This window comes from Staurois parvus, unplaced genomic scaffold, assembly GCF_062004578.1.
Source record: "Staurois parvus isolate SC_StPar_1 unplaced genomic scaffold, SC_StPar_1.0 ptg000217l, whole genome shotgun sequence".
Classification (NCBI taxonomy): Eukaryota; Metazoa; Chordata; class Amphibia; order Anura; family Ranidae; genus Staurois; species Staurois parvus.
The window spans coordinates 1,018,745-1,044,361 of NW_028318013.1; the positions used below are offsets into that span (position 1 = coordinate 1,018,745).

The 25,617-nt window shown below is 41.6% G+C and overlaps 1 protein-coding gene across 2 annotated transcripts in view; it reads right to left on the minus strand.

Annotated features, from left to right (window-relative positions):
* The window catches only part of MRTFB (myocardin related transcription factor B), a 261,703-nt gene extending 236,617 nt beyond the window's left edge, over positions 1-25,086 (minus strand). For both annotated transcript variants that reach the window (XM_089679049.1, XM_089679047.1), the window contains exon 1: positions 25,012-25,086. The gene's annotated coding sequence lies outside the window, so the exon portion shown is untranslated. The remainder of the gene's footprint in view (positions 1-25,011) is intronic.
* Positions 25,087-25,617: the final 531 nt, after the last annotated feature.

Here is a 25,617-nt window from a genome sequence, read left to right on the forward strand (position 1 = left end):
ATCCTATACCCAAATATGTTACTTGATTAGTGCTTGCCAGACTCCTTAGTGGCAATACAGGAAAGATGGGTGATTTTTGTGATGTGTCTTTACTACTATGTGACAAATACAGTACAGAATGCTTATGGACATCACCTGTTCCCAGTTCCCCTTCCTTAGCACAAGTGCTCACACAAGAAAAAGGTAGAACGGATATCTTGTGGGACAAGAGGAAAAATATGTCAAAACATTTACTAAATTAATCACTTCACTGCGGTAAAAGTACAACGTATTTCAATATGTGATCACATTCCAGATGAAGAGGTCCTGCCTGGCCTCAAAATGTTACACTTTTGCTGCTGTAATGTGATCACTTTAATAAACGTTTAGGCTTTTTTTCTGACGATCCATAGTGTGTTGAGGAACAGCGGCACTCTGATTGAAATTGCAGCAGGGTCCCTGCTGAACCAGCCGAATTTCGGTCCATCTACAGCCACTTTAGAAATGTTCTTTGCCTCTACCTCCCCCAGCCTGGGCTCTGTTGTACAGAGAACTGTAGTAGGCTGACAAAATAAAATTTAAGTACCCACACTGTTTGTATTAAAAATATATTTAATAAAATATCAAGAAATGCAAAGCTGCATTAATGCATGTCTTATATATGTGCCTGGAGTTCAGCTTTAAGAGACCAAAGATCCCTTTCTCCAGACAGACAGCCCATTTTTTAATCCTAAGAAGTTATTGTCAGAACATAGCATGGAATAGTGCTGCAGGATCAAAAAAGCACACTTATGATAATATGATAAATATGTATAACTTGTCAGAACAAAATAATGTGAACGGTGATATCTGCCCATTTACAGATGCTCATCAAAGCTCTAAATAAAGTGTAAGCATTATATTTAGCGCTGCACTTTAATTTACTTATTATATACCAACTAATCACCGTGCAGATACTTTCAGATGTTAATGTAGATTTAAGCCATATTTTTTTCCTAGTTTCTATGGAAACCATTAAAACATGGTCCTATGTAATGCTAATAATGAACTCTTAGGTCCCACTTAAAACAAACAAATTACAATGGAAAGGGTAACTGGATTTACAGAAATAATGCCAATGTCACCTTTCCAAGGTTGCAAAGTAACCAAAATTTGCAGCTACGCAAATCATTGAGAACATTTAACGCAACAAAAGAGTCAAATAATACCTACTCTAAGCATGAGGAAAATGATTCATGCATGTAATTGCATCAACTATCTGAAGGGAATTTAAAGGAAGCAGTGGTGAATTTAGTTGAAAATATATTAGGCAAAAAATCCTACTTTAATTTGGTGGTAAAGCAGAGTATGTTTCTGCCTCTCATAGAGTTTGACAGCTTACCAGCAACGGGGCAGTAGAGGACCACTGCCCATAGCTAAAAGCCAGAGTCCTATGCACCGGGCTAAATGGCCAGTGTTACTTTATGTGTTTCAGTAGCTTAAAATTAACCTTTAAATGAAAGTCAAAATCCAGCGACCGCTCTACAAAAATGTCTAGCACTATTATCCAGCCCATCCAGCAACATGCAGATGTTTGAGAGGCATAACACGTAACTTTCATCAGCTGGCTGAAACTGAATCTCCAGGCATATTTGTGACAATGACTAGGGCATGCACACAGGACGTTAAAAAAAAAAAAAAACTGGCATCTGGCAGCAGTGTTTTTGCAGAAAAACCGCCTGATGCTGGTAGCGCTTTTACAGCGTTTAGGCACGTTTACAAGCATCAGGCGCTTGGTTGTTAATTCATTTCATTGGCCAGAATGATAGATTATTTTAGCCATTGAAATGAATGAACGCTCAACCGCTAAACACAACTAGCGTTTAGGCGCATTTATCCGTGTCAAGCATTTTTCTGCCAAAATGCTGTTGCTCCTAGATGCACTGGCCCTGGGTTTTTTTTCCTGCTGGTAAACGATACTGCTACTAAAAGCTTCTAAAAGTCTGTGTGCATGGACACATAAGATAACATAGAGGGCCATTTAGAAGTAGTAAAAAAAAAAAAGCCCGACGCCCCTAAAAGTTGCTTCAAAAACACCATATGCATGAGGCCCAAGCATGCCTACATGATTCACATTTTTACATGTTTATCTGGTTGCTAGATTACTTAATGCTGACCCCTTTTGCAGGTATAGCTACGTAAAAGATTAAAAATAATAATGCCTATACAATTTAAAATCCAGTAAAAGTCTCACCCTGCTCTGCACATGCACAGTTGCTCTCTACATTTTCAGCACAGTGCTGAAAAACAAAGGAAGATCTGCTGGCAGCCTAAAGATTTACAGCTGCTCAAGGGCTCTGGGATCAATTCAAAATGGTGGCCTCCAGCAAGAAGAAGAAGGAACATTGCTGGAGCTAATTTACTGCACACACTGTGGAATGTATGTTCTTTGCTACAGAACATTATTTCCTATCAAGTTGTTATGGGTAAAAGTTTGCTTTAAATCAAAAAGCTATGGATGACGACATCGGAAACGTTTATCATAGATCTTTTTTTTTTTCTACTTCAGAACAAAGTCTGCAAGTTTATAGCCAACAAAGCTGCTTCTCTCCGTTCCCTCTCATACTAAGTGGATTTCTAATTACAGCATTCTGTGTGTAAATGAGCACCCAGGTTTCCAGTAAGAACACCATTAATACTGATGCATTAAACCTTTACTAGTAAAGCTGGAAGTCTGACCTGCTACTTGAAACTTGGTAAGAGACTATCTCATATAATTAACATGATTTATGAAGGGCTTGCATCCTTTCCTTTACCATCTATAACTGTCAGGGTTTTCCCGGTTTCCATTTTGTGGCCTTATGCTTGAGGATATACTAAAGGCTTTTCTTGGATTATATGGGGAAAAACCCCAACAGCTCACAAAGGGTCACACAACAGAACTGAAGTGATTACCCTGCCAATAGCAATAAATTAGATAATTTATCAAGAACACAGTAGAATATGAAAAATGCATGTGAGATCATGCAGTGGACACCAGCTTTTCTTTTCTGTTCTTTTTCAAACTTTATACAGTATATGAGGCCCCCGGTATTATCGATCAGTTTAGTAAATTGATTACTGAAGGTATCACTTTGCAAGCTTATTGGCATAACTGTAATGGTAATGTTGCACTAAGCCTTTCTGAATAATGTTGCTCTTTTAAAATGTTTCACCTCCTTTTGTTGGCAAATAGGTAGCACAATTGTTAAAAAAAAAAAAAACTAAAGCAGAATGTGATATTAGGGGGAGCATACTATACAAAAAACAATAGTAATGGTGTAAGCTGAGAAAGTCAGAATGCGTAGATGTATCATATAGTCTATATGAAGTCCAACAAACTGTAATGACTCTGTTAGTGGCAGCTGTCTCAGAGATAAGCCAACTCTGCACTGGAAATATATGAAACAGAAGGAAGCACCATCTAAGTGCAGAAGATTAAAAAGTTTTAATAGCACAAGGGTAATAAAAACCTACAAGAAAGTAAGATAACCATGCTTGTAATAAAAGAGCCTCTGTGTTCCTCATCCTGAAAAATGGCCATCAGAAGGAGCTGCAGGCTCCGAGTGCATATCCTGTTCTAACCATCTGGAGTTCCAGTCCCATACTGATGTCATTTCTGCCCAGTGTGTGTATTCCAAGCTGGTTCCGAGCCACTTCCGGGATCCCGAACAGCGTCTCCTGGTCACCGCACAATATTTTAGACCACTACATTGCCACAGGTGGATTTTTTAGGATGAGGAACACAGATACTCTTTTTCTACAAGCATGGTTATCTAACCTTCTTGTACGTTTTTATTACTCTTGTGCTATTAAAACTTTTTACCCTCTTCCTTCTGTATTATATAGGGGAACATGCTGCCTGATATATGCAGTGCTACAAGCACGTGGAACAATTCACTAAATAGGAAACTGAACAGTTATATGTAGGTTTGTGTAATAACAGTCCCAAAAGTAATGGTGTGCGATAACTAATCAACCAAATAAGGTAACACATAGCTACATAGTTTATAGGGTTGCAAAAAAAAAACACAGGTCCATCCAAGTTTGACTTATGTTTGGGCACGTGTGTGATTTTTATTCTCTAACAATCCCCACAGCCTTGTATATTCTGCTTTTTGAAGAAGACATTGTATTTTTACAAAAACATTTTGCAGGTAGGCTTTTGTTACAGACAGCATTGCATGTCTGTCCTGTCAAAAAAGCTCCTGCCTTACCCCACTGCAGTTTTCCTTTGAATGTTCACTAAGCTGCACGGGTATTAAATCAATAGATTCCCATGTGCAAGCATGGGAGTTAAGTTATGCCAGGCTGGACAAATAAGTTGGTGAGATGTTGCATCACTAAGGAGAGGCTGCTTTGGAAGTTTAGTTTGTAAAAATGTGCAGGTGTTTTGTGCATCATATCCTCTGGGCTGGTTTATTCTGTGCAATATTGCTGTACATCACAAACTCTGGGCTGTTTTACATTACATCCTCTGGGGTACACACCATGAGAAAGCTGGAATGCACGAAGGTGCGTATCATGATGTAACCAACATTGGTAATTGTACGGAAATTCTTGAACAACAAAGGCAAATGTTCTTTCTTGTGTATGATTTCTGTTTAACCATGCGCATTTTTCTAGCTTACTAAACAATCAGATAATTTACTGATCGTTCCTAGCATGGAATTTTTCTTACAGTGTATACCCAGCTTTACTGTGTTTGCCTTGCTGTATGTCACATACTCTCCCCACTCCTCTTCAGCTACTTGATCACACATACAGTTGTGCTCAAAAGTTTGCATTCCCTGTCAGAAATTGGGAAATTTTGGCATTTATATTGAAAATATGACCGATCATACCAAAAAAAACTGTGCTTTTTTTTTTTTTAGGATAGTGATCATATAAGGCCATGTATTATCGCATACTTGGGTTCCTTTTTAAGTAATAACAGAAATCACCCAAATGACCCTGGTCAAATTTTTACATACCCTGTAAAGTTTGGCCTTGGTACAGACACCCAAGGTGACACACACGGGTTAAAATGGCAATTAAAAGTTAATTTCCCACATCTGTGGCTTTTTAAATTGCAGTTTGTGTCTGTGCATAAACAGTCAATGTGTTTGTTAGCTCTCGCTTGGATGAACTATCAAAAGACCCGTGTAAGAACTTTATAGAGATGGCATAAGATATAAACAGATATCAAAAGTCTTGAATATGCCAGTCAATACTGTTCAAATCACTTACTAAGAAGTGGAAAATTTGGGGGATCTCTTGATACCAAGCCAAGGTTAGGTAGACCAAGAAAGACTGCAGCCACAACTTCCAGAAGAATTGTTCAGGGTACAAAGAAAAACCCACAGGTAACCTCAGGAGAGATACAAGCTGCTCTGGAAAGAGACAGTGTGGTTGTTTCAAGGAGCACAATACAAAGAGCTGCATTGTCAAGTTGCCAGAAAGAAGACATTACCAATGGCACAAAAAAGCCTGGTTCCAATATGCCTGAAAATGCCTTGACACACCTAACAGCTTCTGGCACTGTAATCTGGAGTGACGAGACCAAAATAGAGCTTTATGGTCACAACCTTAAGTGCTATATTTGAAGAGGGGTCAACCAGGCCTATAGCAACAAGAATACCATCCCCACTGTAAAGCATGGTGGTGGTTCACTGACGTTTTTGGGGGGTATGAGCTATAAAAGGTACAGATAATTCTGTGAAAATTGATGGCAAGATGAATGCAGCATGTTGTCAGAAGATACTGGCAGACAATTTGCATTCTTCTGCATGAAAGCAGTACATGGGATGCTCTTGCACTTTCCAGAACAATGACCCTAAGCACAAGGCCAAGTTGACCCTCCAGTGGTTACAGCAGAAAGGTTACACAGAAAATAGTGAAGGTTCTAGAGTGGCCATCATAGTCTCCTGACCTTAATATCATTGAGCCACTCTGGGAAGCTCTCAAACCTGCGGTTCATGCAAGACAACTAAAGATTTTGCATGACCTGAAGGCATGTTGCCAAGATGAATGGGCAGCTATACCACCTGCAAGATTTGGGGCCTCATAGACCATTATTACAAAATACTGCAGACTGTCATTCTGTCATTGATGCTAGAGGGGCAATACACTGTATTAAGAACTAAGTGTATGCAGACTTCAGAACAGAAGTCATTTAATTTGTTTACTTGTTGCAATGTTTTGTTTTATGACTGTGCCATTCTCTTATGACCTACAGTTTAACCACTTGGTAACCGCGCTATAGCCGAATGATGGCTACAGCATCGTTGTCCAGTTCTGGGGGGGCGTCATATGACATCCTCCCAGAACGTCCCCTCCTCTGTGCCTCCAGTGGCGCACTCCTGGCAAACTCTGTGATCCTAAGGACACAGCTGATCACATGATGAGGTAAAAGGCCAATCACAGCAGCCTTTTACCACGTGATCAGCTGTGTCCACTGTAAATACAGTTGCCGGTTATCGGCAGCACTTTCCTCACGCTGTCACAAAATGAGGAAAGTACAGCCGATAACCGACAGCTGTCACAAAGCAGATCGGCATTGATGATCAGTGCCCTGCAGTGCCGCACAGCAGTGCCACCCACCAGTGCCCAGCAGTGCCTCCCACCAGTGGCGTCCAGCAGTACTGCCAGTCAGTGCCACCTACCAGTGAAAAGCTTTGCTGCATATCAGTGCAGCATCATCAGTGCCACCTAATCAATGCCCATCAGTGCAGCCTATCAGTACAGCCTCATCAACACACATCAGTGAAGGCGAAAAAAAACCTGTTTCCAAAAGTTTATAATAGAAACAAAGAAAAACCCAGTGGTGATTACATACCAACAAAATAAAGCTCTACTTATGTGAAAACAATGATAAAAATTTCATATGGGTAAAATGTACCTCCTGACGCCGGCCTACAGCACCCATCAGACCACCGGGACCACAACACCTCCAGAAGCCGGCCTACAGCACCCAACTGACTGCCGTGTCTAGCCAGCTGAAGCACCTCCTGACGCCGGTCTACAGTACCCATCAGACCACCAGGACCACAGCACCTGCAGACGCCGGCCTACAGCACCCAAATGACTGCCGTGTCTAGCCAGCTGAAGACCTAGCTGCCCACCACTCTCCCTCTCCTCCCACAGATGAACACCTCCGCCACTGCGCAACTCTCTGTACCTCTATGCCCCACTGTGATACCCCCCACCTCCATCTATCGACCAGCACTCTGCCCACCCTCCTATCATGCCACCTGCACTCTCCTCGTACTCTTCTCCTACATTCACAAAATCTCCTTTTATCCCCCTACTCCCCCAAAACAACTATACATCGGACCCTCACTACTACCATCTCCCCACTATGGCTCTCACCACCTCCTCCTGATACTCCACTTTCCCACCGACCCACGCACCTCCACTAATAGACCCACACGGTCCTACACATCCTGCTCCCATGCCACCTTTCTCACCCTCCTTCTCCTCCTTACAGCCGGGGACATCTCCCCAAACCCCGGCCCCTCACCACCCCACTTACCCACTAGGCACCCTCCTACTCCCACTAACCGCCACAATCCCCTCAAGCTTATACCTGTCCCCCTCCTCCCCGCATCCACCCCCCCACTCTCGGTTGCACTCCTGAACGCCCGATCGGTTTGCAACAAGCTCACCGCCATCCATGACCTCTATCTCCTGCTCCCTCAACCTCCTAGCGGTCACCGAAACCTGGATCCAGGCCACCGACTCCACCTCCCCTGCAGCACTCTCCTATGGAGGTCTCGTCTGGTCCCACTCACCCAGACCGAGCAGTCGTAGAGGTGGTGGGGTCGGCATGCTCCTACCGCTGAGCACCTTCCAGGTCCTCCCAAACCCCCCTCTCTATCCTTCTCCTCCAAGGCCCACTGCATCCGACTCTTCTCCCCCACCCCTCTGAGGATTGCAGTGATCTATAGGCCCCCTGGTTCTATATCTTGCTTCCTTGATGACTTTGCCACCTGGCTACCCTTCTTCCTCTCCTCTGAGCTACCCACCCACATCCTTGGAGACTTCAATATCCCCATCAATGTCAACAACCCGGCCACCTCCCAACTAATCCGCTTAACCTCCTCCTTTGAGCTCACACAGTGCACACAGTCCTCCACCCACACTGACGGGAACACCCTAGACCTCGTCTTCTCCCATCGCTGCACCCCCTGCAACCTCTCAAATACTTTCCCCCTCTCTGACCACAACTTCATTACATTCTCCATCTCCCGGTCCTCTAACACCTCCCCCCCACACGTCAAACAATCACCAGCCGCAACCTCCGCAACCTGGAACCTGCCCCTCTCCACTCTGCAGCTGATCGTCTCTACGACAGTATCCTTCCACTGTCATGCCCTGACCTGGCCACTACTGCGTATAACAACCTATCAGCTGCCTTAGACTCGTTGGCACCCCCAACCACACGCTGCACCAGACCCCGACCGCTCCAACCCTGGTAGAATGACCACACAAAAAATCTTAAACAACGCAGTCGCGCGCTGGAGCGCCTTTGGCGCAAAACTAGATCCCCCCAAGCTCTCTCTCTCTACAAATTCACCTTTCTCACCTACACCTCCTCCCTCCATGCAGCCAAACAAGCCTACGTCGTAACCCTCATTAACACCCTCTCCTCCAATCCCCCCGGCTCTTCTCCACCTTCAACTCCCTACTCTCCCCCCCCCCCCACCTCCACCCAGTACCTCACTCACCGCCCACGAGATTGCCGAACACTTGCAGAATAAAATCGATGCAATCCGTAAGGACATCACCAATGCTCAACCCGCCTCCCTTCCACCATAGCCCCATCAACTCTCCCCTCCTCTGACCTCGCTAACGCCCTTCCACCCACCACACCGAACATCCTGCACAGCTTCACCTCCCCTACGCTCCACTCCTTCAGCCCTGCTACCTTTGAGGAGGTCACTAAGGTCTTCTCAAAAGCCCGTCTCACCACTTGCCCCCTTGACCCTGTAACTCCTACGGTCACCCTCCTCCTCCATCCTGCGTTCCCTCACCTACATCTTCAATCTCCCCCTCTCTACTGGCACATTCCCCTCCCCCTAAAGCTCGCCTACATCGCCCCCATACTCAAAAAACCCTCCCTGGACCCCACTAACCTGAACAACCTCAGACCCATCTCACTGCTGCCATTCACTTCCAAGCTCCTTGAGCGCTTAGTTTACAATCGCCTAAGCACCCACCTCACCGACAACAACCTCCTCGATCCCTTACAATCCGGCTTCCGCCCCCAACATTCCACCGAAACTGCCCTACTCAAAATCACTAACAACCTGCTTTCCACCAAAGCTAATGGACACTACTCTGTCCTCTTACTCCTCGACCTCTCCGCGGCCTTTGACACAGTTGCCCACCCCCTCCTCCTTAAATGACACTCCCTTGGCATCAGAGACTCCGCTCTCTCCTGGCTCTCCTCCTATCTATCCCAATGCTCCTTCAGCGTTACCTATAACGCTGCCACCTCCCCCTCTCTGTTGGGGTCCCCCAAGGCTCTGTCCTCGGGCCCCTTCTCTTCTCCATCTACACCTCCTCCCTCGGCAAACTGATACACTCCCATGGCTTCAGCTATCACCTCTGCGCCGATGACACGCAAATTTACCTCTGCACCCCTCACCTCACCCCTTCATTCTCCACCCGTATCACCCACCTATTGAACGACATATCGGACTGGATGTCGCTCCACTTCCTCAAACTGAACCTTTCCAAAATCGAGCTCCTAATTTTCCCCCCTGCCTGCACCCCCCCCCCACCCTCTCCATCATGACCAACAATGCTACCATCAGTACCACCACGCAAGCCAAGGTCCTAGATGTCATCCTAGACTCTAACCTGTTCTTCCAACCCCATGCCCAATCGCTGACTACCGCATGCAGGTTCCACCTCCGCAACATCTCCAAAATACGCTCGTTCCTAATCCCAGACACTACTAAACAACTCGTTCACTCCCTTATTTTCTCACGCCTGGACTACTGCAACTCCCTTCTCACCGGCCTACCCCGAAACAAGCTATCCCTGCTCCAATCTATCCTGAACTCAGCGGCCAGACTCATCCACCTTACCAGCCGATCCACTTCTGCCACCCCCCTCTGTCATTCCCTCCACTGGCTCCCGATTGCCCAATGCATCAAATTCAAACTACGAACACTGACATACAAGGCCATTCATGGCGCTGCCCCAGGCTACTTCACCGACCTGATACCCAAATACCACCCTACCCGTAATCTTAGCTCTTCGCACGACCTCCTACTCTCTAGCTCCCTGGTCTCCACCTCCTGCGCCCGACTGCAGGACTTCTCCAGAGCTTCCCTCATCCTCTGGAACTCACTTCCCCAATCCATCAGATTGTCCCCTACCCTCCTCACCTTTAGGTGCACCCTGAAAACCCATCTCTTCAGGGAAGCCTACCCCACCCTCACCTAACAGCCGATCCCCTCCACTCCTCACTCCATTCCATCCCCCACAGCCATCTCCTCCTGTACCACCATCCCCTCCCTCCTAGACTGTAAGCTCGAAAGGACAGGGCCTCTAACCCTTGTGTATTGTGCATTGTTTTGCTACTGTATTGTCTCATGTCTTGTCCCCCATTCTAATGTACAGCGCTGAGCAAACCCTTTGGCGCTATACAAATACTCTATAATAATAATAATTTTGCATGTTCACGCAATTGTCATTCAAAGTGCGACAGCGCTGAAAGCTGAAAATTGGCCTGGGCACAAAGGGGGTATAAGTGCCCAGTAGGCAAGTGGTTAATATGAATCCAATAAGAAATAAAAGAAATGTGTTTTGCCTGCTCACTCATGTTTTCTCTAAAAATGGTACTGTATATTACAAATTCACAAAGGATATGCACACTTTTGAGCTCAACTGTATGATATCCTACTTCTCTACTTTCATGTGATAATCCCCGCACATAACACTGGCTCTTCCTTTGCATCTTGTCTTGGTTTTCCCTATTCTCAAAAGAACAGCACAATCTTGGATCCCTGTGAACATTAGCATTTTTTATTCTAACTTCCAAACCAATAAGATTATCCTAAAAATGTCACAAAGAAGTGGCCATTTCCAAACAAATATATTCGAACGTATGAAGGTGTATCTCAAGAAATGTCAAAATAATTAATAATATATCCCTAAGATGCCTTGTTCTTGAACAATTGCACGTTTGATGCAATAAATACATATAATTCTTTTTTCATTTAACACCCAAAAAAGTTTCGATAAAACACCTAAAACTAAACTAACTTCTTTTACATTCAGAATATTTTTTTTTAACTTGTACACGTAATTTTTGTTGCTCTACACTGAAAGAAAGTAAAGCATTTGTAGAATGCCCCTGGCTGGTATTTTGCCAGATACTGTGCAGAACAGAATAACCAAGTTGGTGATTTAAAGGAAAAGTTTGGGATTTGTAAAAAAAAAAACAATGACCATTGATCGCTCAATTCTCTGTTCAAAGCGGAGTGCAGTAACTGTTAGACAGGAAGAGGTGAGAGCTTTATCTCTTTATACAGAGCTTTCAGTCTAAAACTGGCCATACACCAGCAGAACTTGGTTTGAATGTTCCTACAGAAATGCTATAAATCGTCCCTCATAGTATCCAATAATACCACTATGGAATCGTTAAAATTTCATATGAAAACCCTGAAAATCTGCAGTTGATTGCCATGCTAATGTTTTGAATTTTAGGATGTACATGTACATTACAATAAGTACTTTTTTTTACCTGAACGAAACCCACATTCACAGTTAGAAATGTATACATTCATTTTCAATCCTTCTTTGATTTTTCTTGTCACTAGGATTGAAAACTATAGTTGATTTGAATTTAATAAATTATTAGAAAATCGAATATAATTTTTTTCTTTTCTCCAAATGGGATTCCTCTTGTGTATGCCTAGATTAAAGCGACATTAAAGCTTCATTTTTTAAAATAACAAACATGTTATAATTACCTGCTGTGTACAATGGTATTGCACAGAGCAGCCCCGATCCTTTTCTTCTGAGGTCCTCTGTTGGTGCTCCGGGCCCCTCCTCTTCAGCAGGTGCCCCCATGGAAAACTGCTTTCCATGGGGGCTCCTGTGCGGGCTCACTAGCAGGCCACCCTGTCTGCATCCTTTGACACAGAGTGGGCGGCTCGGTGCTGCTATCAATCTGCTCATGGAGGAGGTAGACAGCAGCGAGAGCCGCTGCTCTCATGCACAACACTGGACCGGATCAGACTCAGATAAGAAAAAAGGGGGGGGGGGGGTGATTGTGCAGAACAAGATAGAATGCATTAGAATGCATTAAGATGAAAAACCTTAAGGCTTTAGAGCCACTTTAACCCCGCTGGAGGATAGAACACATGGATTATTTTTATACTTCTGGTTAGGTATTCTGTGAGGTTGGATTCACAATTGAGCGTAGCATTTTTGCACGTTTATATACAGTGTTTTTCAGGCATTCTTGAGCTTTGGTATTATTTTATTAGCCAACAGAGAAAAATATCATCTGTTGCATCATTTGTTGCTACGTTTTTTAGCATTTTTTTATCAGCTTTTCTTTTTTTATTATTCATTTATTATCTTTTTTTAATCAGGGTAAGGGGTTAGCGTTAAGGTTAAGTTAGAGTTAGGTGTTGGGGTTAGGTTTTGGGGTTAATATTTTATCTTATTTTCTTTAATATTTTATTTATTGTCTATATTTTTGTTAGGATTAGGGTATTAATAATAATAAAAAAAATTAATACATGTAAAATAAAATACACAAATAAAATGAATAAAATAAATAATTAACCCCTAACTTTAACCCCCTAATCCTATATGATAATAATATTATTAATAAAAAAAATAATAAACACCCTAACCATATTAGGGTTAAAGTGTTACTAAACCCACAACAGTAAAATCAGTCTGTATATGCAGTAAAGCATGCTTGTTATACTCATTGCGAAACATCAGGGGTTAATTCTCCACATTGTGTAAAAAGGATGTTTGATCCTGACTTCTCTGATCCTCCCCTTCTTTCATTGTCCCCTAAATATCTTCTGATCGAACAGAGGTTTGGAGTCACTCTGCACAGGTGTATTGCTAGAGGGTTTTTTTTTTTCTTGGGAGAGTGCATGTGATCAGCACAGGGCCAATCAGTACTGTCCAGACAGAGGTCAGGGGTCCTGCATCCTCCTAGAGGAGAATGAAAACTCCTTCTACAAGCTATAAACAGTGCTCTGCTGGACACTAATAGAAGTCACAGGACTGCTCTAACTCCTGATGAGAAAAGGTATTTAGCAGTTTATATCTACTAAAATAATTGCATTTTCATGTTCTGTGTACTGTGGGAGACCAAATATAGTGAATGCAGGGTCCTGGGTTTAGTAACACTTTAAGGTTAAGGGTTAATAATTATGTATTATTAATTTTATTTATTATTTATGATTATTTTTATTTGTACATTTATTTAACATTTTATTGATTCATATATTATTACAAATTTATTTTTTTTGCATTTGAGCAGAAAAAAACGCAAAAACGCATATCGCGCGTTTCCACTGATTTCTATAGAAATAAAAATGCACAAATCTGCCCGATTTGAGAGACATAAAAAGCTCCAGAACTTGTTTGAGCTTTAGGCATTTGACTTCAGGCGACAGAGTGGAGAAGTGACCATCTCCAATGGGAATAATTGATTTTTTTCTTCTCAAGCGTTTTGGAGCTTCAAGCTACAAATTGCTCGCTCAAGTGTGAATGGGGCCTTAGTGGTTCGGTATCCTACTAGGGAGCAGGGGAATGAGAGGTAAGAAAATAAGAACTTTCAGCAGCCATATTTTCCGTAACCTCCTCAGATTTGTCCTCACCATTACTACTTCTCTGGAGTTCTGCTTTAGATGAGAAATCCTCCTTGAGTGAAAACCCAACTGTTTATTGTCAAGCAAACAATTCATATGAAAGTAAAATGAATAATGTAAATATTGTTCTTAACCAAATCCGGCTGCCATGCCATTTCAATAAGCCCTTAAAAAATCCTTTTAAATAGTGCCAGGTCCAATTGTCCTTATTTCAACGGTTTAGTATATTCTTAAGCTTGTTTAGGAATATAAAATTACTTTAATAAAATCACATGCTTCAGTAATCACATTTTATATGCTTATAGTATTTACTGTAATCATAGAGTGCATTTTTCAGTAACTTTAGCCTAGTATGCTGTAAGCATCCCCTGGAGGGAGGGGCTCACAACAACCAAAATGTTTTGAGATGCCATGGATGGCGAGCTTCTAAATTGTGTTCTTTTTCACACAAAGCAATCACTTTGCTGATTTCTTGTGGATATTAAGGCTTAATTTACTTTTTCTGGTGTAATGTTAAGAGAGAAAATTGCTGGGTGACAGAAAAGTGTGCCAAGTGCTACACTCCGGAAATTAATTGACCCTGTTACTGTTGTACACGTTTTCCATGAATGTCAAATGCCTGTCCTATGTTGTATCCTCACTTCGTTTGGCACTCATGCATATTGCTGTACACAGTGTCTTACTGAAGTGCTCTTTCTCTCCTGCAAACATTGAGGCGTCTGTGAACTGCCATGTTGTCAGTCTGGAAATTAGTCCAGGTTTATGACTACATGCACAGACTGCGCAAGTTCTATGTTGCTTTTAGGAAGCCATGTCACCAGATCATTTATGTCATCAACAATCTTCCCATAAGATTATATGTCTATTTATCGTAATTTATGCATGTCATTTATCTGTAAAAGTCTACCTTGAGCATACATCCAAAAAGCTTCAGACTACTGCTGGGCAGCTTTATTTTAAGTGTGATGTCAGCAGTCCCTGCACACTCAGTTTGCATGTTCTCCCTGTGCCTGCATGGGTTTCCTCCAGGTTCTCTGGTTTCCTCCCACACTACAAAGAAACATGCTGGTAGATTAATTGGCTCGTGTCTAAGTTGGCCCTAGTATGTGCATGTATGAATGTGAGTTATGCCCTGTACACACTGTAATTCTTTTTTTTTTTCCCGGTCAGCCCAGCAGGTTGTGTTAGTACAGTGATCTCTGTGCTATTGTGTTCTGAAAGGGTGATTGTCTCTCCGCAGAACACACCAGTCAGTGTTCTCAGCTCTTGGCTGAGAGCGCAGAACTTTTTCAGTCATGCCCCTTTGACAGAAGTCAGACCGGCTGCCATACACATGGGCTGAATGTCGGCCAGTTTCTGTTGAACCGACTGATACCTATTTTTACACAATTTTGCAAAGTTGGTTAACATTTGTAGTACCCAATGCTGGATAGGTTGCTTGACATATGGTGAGCACGGTAGTTTTTTAAATTTAGGCATTGTAAATTCTTTGCTTTTCTGTCGATTAAGCTTTCATTTTTAAGTTGCTGATAAGTTCAGTTTGATACCAGTCATTGCTGCTACAAATATGGGGAACAAAATGTGTACGTATCAATGAAAAAATATATAAAAAAGACAAAACAAATTGTCTAAAAAATATGAATTGGAGGAAGGTAATTCATTAGATTTTGTTTTTTCTTTTAGACAAGTATGCTGTAGGAATTTAGGCGTGTACCTCATATTACAAAGGTCTTATACCTTAACAGGAAGCTGTCATCTTAGTCTCTGTTTGATCTGCAGTTGACATGGTGCCACACGTGATCAGCAATAAACACCAGCCATTTGATGGCTTGACAGTTTGTTTGAGAGCACAAGCAACTGTAATAGTTATCATTCACATGGGAAATGGTTTAATCATTGGGTTTAGTTCCACTTTTCTAAACACATTTTTTATTTTTATCAAGAACAGAAATACACTTTCCGTTTTAAAGCTTTCCACCCTTAAAAGGTGTTGCTTACAAATTGTAAGAAGTTTAAAAACCTTTTTACATAGTGTTATATACTGTATGTCTTCTACTTCCCTCTGTGTGGCTGCTGCCTGAAGCTGATACTCTACCAACAGTGTAAGCGAGTTTCTAAGCTGTGTGAGGTGTGCTTTTTAAAGCGGATTGCTGTTTAAAGTACATAGTTTATCACAAGGACATAACTAGTATATAAGTTGTGTGGGATGGGTAAAAAGTGAGCACTTACATTTAAATACTTACACCTGAAACTGGCATTTGAAGAAATATTGCTAGATTTTTTATTTCACAGTTGGCTCCTTCAGGGACAAAGTACTTTTTTGATGCTTCTATGTTCTTTCTAACCCTAGTTAGGAGGTCTGACCTGCCCCCCCTGCTTGGGCAGTCTAACAACTATAAAGGTGATGGTTAACTAGTGAAAACAAAAACAACACCTCCTGCGTTCAGGGACCCAGATCAGAATTGGGCGGATGGAAAAATATATGAAAGTTCATCCATTAATCAATCAAAGGTTGTGCAGCTCTAACAAAAGGCTGGGGAAGCCCAACAAGCTGTAAAGAAGAACAAAAACAAAAGTGCACCAACCTTGCGCATTACCTCAGTAAAAAAAGAGCGAATTTATTGATTTAAGATATATACTCACAAAAGTGTCACAATATTTTCTGACGCGTTTCGAACGGAGTATCCTTCTTCCTCAAAGCTAATCAGACCGAGAATGCCCTCCTCTATATATAGCATAAATCTATGTTGGAGCTTTTCCATATGGATGGGACATTCGCAGCATGGGAGGTGGGGCAACAGTGTCAAATAGAAACAAAAATAAAGATAAAAACATGCTAAGAGGACAATACAAATGTATACATATATGTAAACAGTAGTCATTAAAAAAAAAAAAAAAAAAAAAAAAAATATATATATATATATATATATATATATATATATATATATATATATATATATATATATACACATATACATATACATATACATACATACACACAGGTGAAATTCAAAAAATTAGAATATTGTGCAAAAGTTAATTTATTTCAGTAATGCAACTTAAAAGGTGAAACTAATATATGAGATGGACTCATTACATGCAAAGCAAGATAGTTCAAGCTGTGATTTGTCATAATTGTGATGATTATGGCTTACAGCTCATGAAAACCCCAAATCCACAATCTCAGAAAATTAGAATATTACATGCAATCAATAAAACAAGGATTGTACTTAGAACAATATCGGACCTCTGAAAAGTATAAGCATGCATATGTACTCAGTACTTGGTTTGGGCCCCTTTTGCAGCAATTACTGCCTCAATGCGGTGTGTCATGGAAGCTATCAGCCTGTGGCACTGCTGAGGTGTTATGGAAGACCAGGATGCTTCAATAGCAGCCTTCAGCTCTTCTGCATTGTCCGGTCTCATGTCTCTCATCTTTCTCTTGGCAATGCCCCATAGATTCTCTATGGGGTTCAGGTTAGGCGAGTTTGCTGGCCAATCAAGCACAGTAATCCCACGGTCATTGAACCAGGTTTTGGTGATTTTGCAGTGTGGGCAGGTGCCAAGTCCTGATGGAAAATGAAGTCTGCATCCCCATAAAACTCGTCTGTGGAAGGAAGCATGAAGTGCTCCAAAATCTCCTGGTAGACGACTGCGTTGACCCTGGACTTAATGAAGCACAGTGGACCAACACCAGCAGATGACATGGCTCCCCAAATCAACACAGACTGTGAAAACTTCACACTGGACTTCAAGCATCTTGCAGTGTGTGCCTCTCCATTCTTCCCCAATACTCTGGGTCCTTGGTTTCCAAATGAGATGCAAAAGTTGCTCTCTTCAGAAAAGAGCACTTTGGACCACTGAGCAACAGACCAGGTCTGTTTCTCTTTAGCCCAGGTAAGATGCTTCTGTCATTGTTTGTTGTTCAGGAGCGGCTTGAGGAATACGACATTTGAAGCCCATGTCCAGGATCCGTCTGTGTGTGGTGGCTCTTGATGCACTGACTCCAGCCTCAGTCCACTCCTTGTGAAAGTCCCCAATGCTTTTGAATGGTCTTTTCCTGACAATCCTCTCCAGGCTGTGGTCATCCCTGCTGCTTGTGCACCTTTTTCTTCCACACTTTTCCCTTCCACATAACTTTCTATTAATGTGTCTTGATACAGCACTTTGGGAACATCCAACTTCTTTTGCAATTACCTTTTGAGGCTTTCCCTCCTTATGGAGGGTGTCAATGATGGTTTTCTGCACAACTGTCAGGTCAGCAATCTTTCCCATGATTGTGATTCCTACTGAACCAGACTGAGAGACCATTTAAAGGCTCAGGAACCCTTTGCATGTGTTATGGCTTAATTAGCTGATTAGAGTGGGACACTTTGAGCCTAGAATATTGCACCTTTTCACAATATTCTAATTTTCTGAGATTGTGGATTTGGGGTTTCATGAGTTGTAAGCCATAATCATCACAATTATGACAAATCACGGCTTGACCTATCTTGCTTTGCATGTAATGAGTCTATCTCATGTATTTAGCTTCACCTTTTAAGTTGCATTACTGAAATAAATGAACTTTTGCACGATATTCTACCTTTTCGAGTTTCACCTGTATCTATACACAGTATATATATCTATATACATACACTCACAATACATGACAGTATAATATAGGATTACTATGAAAGGTTTAGCGTTACCTTTAACTTAACCATATGAATCCTTTGCAGAGTAATCTAGAATTAGTTAATGTTATTAAATTTCTTTAAAAGTGGTCGGGAAGGTTTAGGGGAATTTCTGTGACAAGTCACATGTTACATACCGGCGTGCATTCCACCACCACCTGAGCAGCCCTGCTTCTCTAGTCCCCCTCTCCACTGCCATCTTGTAATTATGACACATCTGCCAGTATAATAATGACACAGAAATTCCCCTAAACCTGCCTGACCACTTTTAAAGAGATTTAATAGCATGAACTAATTCTAGATTACTCTGCAGAGGATTCACATGGTTTAATCACAAAGTTAAAGATAAAGCTAAACCTCTTTTTATTACTATTATTTTTTAGTGATCATTATTAGTATTTCATAGCAATCCTATATTGTACTCTCATGTATTGTGTGTGTGTGTATATATATATATATATATATATATATATATATATATATATATATTGTGACAGTATGAACGGCAAAGTGATGGATGGAAGATATGTGTCACCTCGCATGAGGTCATACTGTGAGGTGTAAGGTGGAGTCCACTCCGGGTTTTCGGGGCCACAATGGCAGAGGTGGTTCCGAACCAGAGTTTGAACTCCACTAATGACCACCAACAGGTGATACAAAAAGGGCAGGGCTGGAGCAAGGAGTCGCTCGTGGCCTGGGACTCAGAGAGGTATTCTGAGAGAGCTGTGTGTATGGACTATACCTACAAGAAAAGGTTTGCTGTTATTTTGTTTTGGTGACAGGGAGAAGCCCTTCACCTCTGAGAGAGGAATCATCTTCTGTTTAGTTAGTGCCTGGATGGCAAGGGTTTATTTTGATGTTTTGTTTATTTTGATATTTCTTGCAAACCTTTTTAATAAAACTGACAACCAGTCAGATTTTGACGAAAGCCTGCTGTGCGGTCTACCTTTGTCCCAGGGAAGGAGATCCCCCACCTGAGCTAACCCCCACAATATATATATATTTATATATTTATTAATGACATCTACTGTTTACATGTACGTATACATTTGTATTGTCCTCTTAGCATGTTTTTATCCTTATTTTTGTTTCTATTTGACACTGTTGCCCCACCTCCCATGCTGTGAATGTCCCACCCATATGGGAAATCTCAAACATAGATTTATGCTATATATAGAGGAGGGCATTCTCGGTCTCATTAGCTCTGAGGAAGAAGGGTTCTTCCTTCGAAACGCATCAGATTCACCCTGAGAGTCTCCCCTCTCGATGGGATTCACACGCGTCTCCTATTCCAGTGTTTCGATTTTGGATTTTATATGCCTTATATATTGCCACTTTTATGAGTATATATCTTAAATCAATAAATTCACTCTTTTTTACTGAGGTAATGCACAAGGTTGCTGCGCTTTGGTTCTTCATAACAGGTGATGGTTGACTCACAGCTGCAACTTCTCTCAGCTGTGAACAATTAACAGAAACAAGCAACAGCAAGAGGAATGCAGAGCCTGACACTTCCCTCCTCCCAATCATTATACCTTGACACACCCCCATCTATGGTTAGAATTTTTTTAACCAACAATGCGAGCAACGTTTTATATGTAAAGTGCATTGCTGTTTTAAGTGCATAGTTTATAACAGGGACATAGTTTGTATTTGTGCATTGTGAGTTGTAAGTGCAAGTGTTTATTAATTTGAGTGGGAGGGGGGAAAAAAAGTGTGTACTGACATTTAAAAGATGTTCACCTGCGGGCTCAAGGTAAACTGGACAAAATCCCTGTTATTCCCGATGGACCCTGGTGCACGGAATGCAGCACCACCTGATATACCATTACAATGAGTGGAAGTGTTCAGTATTTGGGTGTACTTATTTCTTGCAATGCCTCCGATTTTCTCTCTTAATCTAGCTCCACTCTTACAGGATGTCAAGCTGAAATTGAAAGCATGGGAGACTCTGCCAATATCTCTGCTGGGGTGGATAAATTTAAAAATGAAAATTCTCCCTAAATGCACATATCTTTTCCACAACAGTGGTTACCCAAGTCCTTTTTTACACGTCTTCACCAACTTTTTTCTTCCTTCCCGTGGGGCCCCCAAACTCTGAGATGCAAACTGTCCAGCTTTATGCATCCCATTTATCAAGGGGGCCTGGCCCTCCCAGACAGCTATACATACTTCCTGGCTACCCAATTAGCTACTGCCGCCTGGTGGCTATGCCTTGGATAAGACTAATCCCTCCTACAATGTTGGAAGCTGTGATGGTACACTCCTTAGAGGCCTTCCAATTTCTTCTGTTTAGGGGCCCTAAGGCCCCCTACCCTTTGACTCCCCCAATGTGCACTACACTCAGGGCCTGGAGAGAGGGTCTGGCATGTGAGAACTACCCAAAACTTGCTTTGTCACTGAATGCCCCATTTGGCTTAACCCCTCCTTGCCTCATTTCTACATATTACCAGACTCCGGAGCTTGGGCCAAATATAGGATTAAGATGGTTTTTCAGGTCATGGTGCATGCTTTCAGCTCAATTTCAGCTTGATATCCTGTAAGACTAGATGAAAGGATAGAAATTTAGAGGCATTGCAAGAAATAAGTATACCTAAATACTTGAACTCTTCCACCTATCTAGACTCCACGAGATGAACCCATCACACCCACAGGAATGTTGGCGGAGTGGCCATTCCCAGAGACTTCTCCCATATCTTCTGGACTTGTCCTACAGTCACCGGGTTCTGGGAAGAGGTGTTGGCAATGATCAATGTAGTGACATCCACCCCCCTGAGATCCACTATGACTGTTAAGTAGGCTTAGTTGAAAACCTAATCCCAATGGTAGCAGAGAGAACTCTGGTTAGCCTCTTTCTGTTCTGTGCTAGAAAGGCCATCTCACTGCATTGAAAAAAACTACCCCTCCATTCATCTCCATTTGGAAACAGCTAGTAAATGTCAGCTTACATAAAGATTCTTATGTTAACTGAGGCTACCTGAAGAAGTATGATATGGTATGGTCCAAGTGGCTATCGGAACCCACAACAGCTTCCTGTGCTGTGTATGGACTTTGTTTGCAGTATGTGGACTAAAATTGCTGTGATTGGACAAAGATAGTTGTGACAGGCTTTGTTTGAAGCTTTCTCTGTAAAGGTGTAGTGCCACAATAAGGGTCCATGCATACTGGGCATAGAAAATGCTGCTTATACTTTCTTTTGGCATTTTTTTTTTTCTTCAGCCTGTATAAGCAGCTCTTTTAGTCTGTGTCCATGCACATTAGGGAGTTTACGGGCATATTTGTAGGGAAGCATTTTCAGGCACAAAAAACAAACACGTGCTTTTGAAAGGAGCTTTCAGGCAGAAAAAATGCTTGATGTGCATAAACATGGCTTTTAGGAGTGCTCTGGGTTTTCAAGTGTACATTTATTATAATGAAAAATGAACAGAAGGGAATGTTTTGATAAAAATGCCCATAAACTCTCAAACTCTTGTGCAATATGAGCCACTATGAGCATTTTTATGCTGCTTTTTCAGCCAGAGGTTCTGGCATTTTTTTCAGCTGCCTAGTGTGCATGGACCAGTGGACTCACTATTGGTTTTAAGCTGGCTAGTAGTTTGTCCCTGAGGCTGTGCCTAATGTGTGTTTTGATGTCTGGCCCGGGGACTACTGGCTGCTTAATACTGACAAAAGTACACATTACACAGGTTGCAGCATGCCTCACTCTACTCTATGGTGATGGAAAAATGTGGAAAGAAAGCAGCAGCTGGCACCAAGAGATCAGCAGTGAAGCAAGCAAGTTCATTGCATTGGCTCTTCTTTCATTTCTCTCGTATCCTGAGTGGCTTAAACAGTTCCTGTCCTCAAGTCTGCAATTGTCACTGGCTGTGTTGCAGAGAACATGGTGTTTTCTAGCCAACTTTGCACAGGCTCTGCTGAGCTACCAACATGGCAGCCCAGTTTGTTTGTAAGTCCTTATTCCTTTTATAATTGGCTACCTGTTCAAAACCACTTGGGCAGAAAGTGTCAGGAAAAGCTTGAAAGCATAGGAACATAGCCCAATCTAAGCATACATTACCAAAAGGCCTGTTGACATCTTAAAGCAGGCATACGGTCACAGCAAAGAAAAAAAAAAACGTTGAGTGACAATATACACCAGCATGTACCTGCATGGAATTTTTTCCGTAGAGTGCCCCTGTACTCCAAAAACCTGGGTTACACTATAATGTAATAACAAACCAGCCTCTTGGTTGCTAGGACTGGCTTCATAACTTTCTGCCTCTTCTGATTTGCTATTGACCAAGGATTACGGTGATGGCCAACTAGAACAGATGGAGCAGCCAACTAGAATTAAGTGTTTAGTAACATGGTAAAACAAGTTTGATTAATTTTTTTCAACATTCAGTATAATATTCAGACACCGCACTAACAGCAGCCCTGACTTTCAATTCACCCACAAAGTAAAAGTGTTTTTCAGTCTCACCACTAAGGCCATGGACATTAATCCTATTTGTAATTATGCAAGTAAATACAGCCATTTCCAAACATGTGCCCTTGTCAATCATAAATCCAGCATTCCATATTCTACAGTTTTCATTGGTTGTCATAGTAACTCAGCCTTATTTTGTAGAGCACAAATTCCAAGGGAGGTGCTATTTGTCTTGTACAGTATACAGATAATTAAAAAAAAAAAAAAAAACTTCTGACCATCCAGGCACATGCTTGTTCGTATTTTTATTACATAAATTTATGGGTATTCTTTCAGCTCATTGAAACAATGCTTAATTCCTTCTACAAAGTGATGAAGTTAAAGTCTGTATATGCATTAAGCATGCTTGTTGTACTCAGTGTTGAACCTAAGAGGTTAATCTTCCACATTGGGTAAAGGCAGTTTGATCCTGTCTTCTCTGATCCTCCGCTTCTTTTACTGTCCCCAAGCCATCTGCCATACTACAGAGTAGTGGTGGCAGGTCTGCACATGCTCTGTTTGGTGTGTTTTGCTAGAGAGTTTTTGTTTTTTTTTGGGGAGGGTACATTTGTCCAGCACAGGGCCAATCAGCATTGTCCAATCAGAGGGTCAGGGGTCAATGCAGCCTCATAGGACAGTCAGAGGAGAATGAAAACTCTTCCTACAAGATTAACCAGTGCTGGGCCGGACACTGATAGAAGTCACAAGACCATTATATACTGCCGATGAGAAAAGGTATTTAGCAGTTTATATTTACTAAATTAATTGCATTTCCATGTGTGTACTGTGGAAGACCAGATATAGTGCATGCAGGGTCATAGGTTTAGTAACACTTTAAAAGCAAAGGTCTCCTGTATTTTTATTTCTTTTATTTTCTCCATCAGCTCATCCCCCATAGTTATTACATTTTTTTAATCTCTTGACCCTCCCTCTTAGATTGTAAACTCTAACGAGCAGGGCCCTCTGATTCCTACTGTATTAAATTGTATTGTACTGTCTGCCCTTATGTTGTAAAGTGAGTAAACTGTTGACACTATATAAATCCTAAATCCTGTATAATAATAAATAATAATAATGTATACCTGTATGACTTTGGTATGTCAGAATAAAACAAAGAAAGTGTGAGGGGAGAAACTATTGCTTATTCTACAAAGATTTTATGAAATATCCTGAACAGATTTTTTGACACCCCTAGAAATGATTATTAATTGGATCATAGAGATATTTCTAACTATTCTCTCTGCAATTATCATTTTGTGCACCACACTCAACATGGACCAGAGAAAGCAAAGGTGTTGCCTTAGGACAGGGGTCTCTAAACTATGGCCCTCCAGCTGTTGAAATACTACACGTCCCATCATGCCTTTGCCTCTGGGAGTCTTGCCTGTGGCTGTCAGTCTTGCAAGGCCTCATGGTGTACACCTGAGAGCCCTCAAAGAATTTTGCCATGGCATGGTCAGACCATTATTTCTAATTTTTAAGGACAGCTTATTGACTGGAATAGTACCAACTGAAATGCAGCAAACTGAACACTTCACGTATCGCAATTTGGGATCTTGGGCAGAATCTGTGCGATTCTGCTCGCAAACCCAAACGCAATGCGATTCTCCCACAATTACACACCTTTAAAAACTCGCAGATGCTTGAGCTTCCTTTTGGGCATAAGACCATGCATTCAAGTGATTGCACTGCTCTGTGCGGCACACAGAATCATGTGAAAACAGCATGTCATAATCACGTAGCAGGAACACTTGTTATCGCTATAAGATAAAGTGAATGTGGCCTTACACATCAGCACCGAATTTGCTAGTAGAACTGTGTCACTTCTAGATGCATAACCTTGCTAGACTACAGACAAACATGCTCATGCATATAATGTTTGGACATTCCCATGTGCAATAGGCTGTGTGCTGCCCTAGGTGGCTGTGCCACCCTAAGGACATGCAGAAATCTGGCCCTGCACATAATCATAAATAATATTAGCAGCATCTGAATTTGAATGTTTTTAAACATTGCCAAATGTGCACCAAGTGAACAATACAAAACAAACCTGTTACTTCAATGTGGAACTGCACTTTGGTGTGTCTCACATGCTTATCGCCTACGAAAGATGTTGTTAAAACCTTCAAAAAGAAAGAAAAATAATTTTACAAGATTATACGGCATTAACTAATTAAAACAATTTCAATAACACAACAGCAGAAAAAAATAAAATTACATTTTCTTATGTACTTATAAAGCAGTAAATTACAGGCTAGAGCACTAGAACAATGATAAATTGTTAGTATTAGTATTACTACTAATTCCATACATGAGTGCTGTATCTTTATAAATAGGCCCTTGGGCAACATTTGTGTAAGTGAATTCAGGAGATAAATTCACCATTCCAGAAAGCAGCTAGTTACACTGAAAAAAGTTTTTTATTTTAAATAAAAACCATTTCAGATGATACATATATTTCTAAAGTTCTTTACAGTTATAAAATAGCATTCAAATTTTGTTTTACAGCAATCCAACTCCTTTGCCCACTCACCTCCCAAAGCGTCATCAACATCTCGCGCACCAACACAATGCAAAACTCCTAACTTACTCATCCCACCTCTGTTCCTGCACTGTTGCTTGCACAGCACATCCACTCCCTTGAGCAGTGGCCTGA